The sequence below is a fragment of the Molothrus ater genome, chromosome 1 (genome assembly GCF_012460135.2).
Source record: "Molothrus ater isolate BHLD 08-10-18 breed brown headed cowbird chromosome 1, BPBGC_Mater_1.1, whole genome shotgun sequence".
Taxonomy (NCBI): Eukaryota; Metazoa; Chordata; class Aves; order Passeriformes; family Icteridae; genus Molothrus; species Molothrus ater.
In genome coordinates this window covers 105430242-105431247 of record NC_050478.2, presented here as the reverse complement: position 1 = coordinate 105431247, position 1006 = coordinate 105430242, and positions in this window count along the sequence as shown.

Below are 1006 nucleotides of genomic sequence, written 5' to 3'. Positions count from 1 at the left end.
TGCAATGGTTCCATTGCACAGTATTTTCAGCTGTGAAATTCTGACATTTGCAACTTGGAGATACAGCAGGAAGTTCTAAGGCATGTCTTCATGGAATTTTTTTTTGCTAATTTGTTCTGATTGTAGGATAACTTTTCTGATTTTTGTTTGTTTGTTTTTGTTATTCTAGACTGAAATGTGAAAATTGCTAGTGGTTTTTTGTGGTTGGTTGTTTTTTTTTTTTTTGTAAGAAATATACAAGAAAATTGAAAGTCATGAATGTTGAAGGAAAAAAGAATACCTGCCAATGTGACCTGAATTTGTCCTCCAGATGAATTGTAATGAGAAAACAATGAGTATTTCTAAAAAGTGAGAATTAGGTAGAACATTATTGCCATCTTAGAGTTAATTTAATTCCTTTTCCCCTGCTTTCTTGATTCCCAGCTGGATATTCTGTATTACTGTAATCACTTGTTATTTAAGTAGTTATAAACAGTTTTTCATTCTGTTAGCAGGTGAACCTTTATTATTAAGCACTGAGAACTACTCGTGAAGTACAGAAATTTGATTTCAGGGTTTTTATCGGCTATCGGTGTTATCATTTTTGCGAAGTCTTTATTTCCATGTGAAGGACTCTTGAGTTATGACACTGAATCTGAATATTGGACAAATTTAACATACTCAAAAGCAAAATGTAGCCCGTGAAACTGGCAGACTGCAATACAAGATGTGGCCGTATTGTCTGTGGGAAGTCAGATTCACACTCGGATTCAAGCTCTGTTTTTCTTTGGAGATTTAGCCTTTTTTTGGTCTTCCTTGCTTGATGACAGCATGGCAGGCTATAGGGTACATGGCAGTGGGAAGGTGTGAAAGGACTCATTTGGGAAAGCTGTTACAGCTTCTTTCCTGAGGCCTGCTCTCCCCAAGGAACTCTCCCTGTTCTGTAGCATGCCAGGGGAAATTTTCCTGCTTGTCATCTAGCAATGGTCCCAGGAATTTCAAAAGTCCAGTCTGAGATTAGAGAATG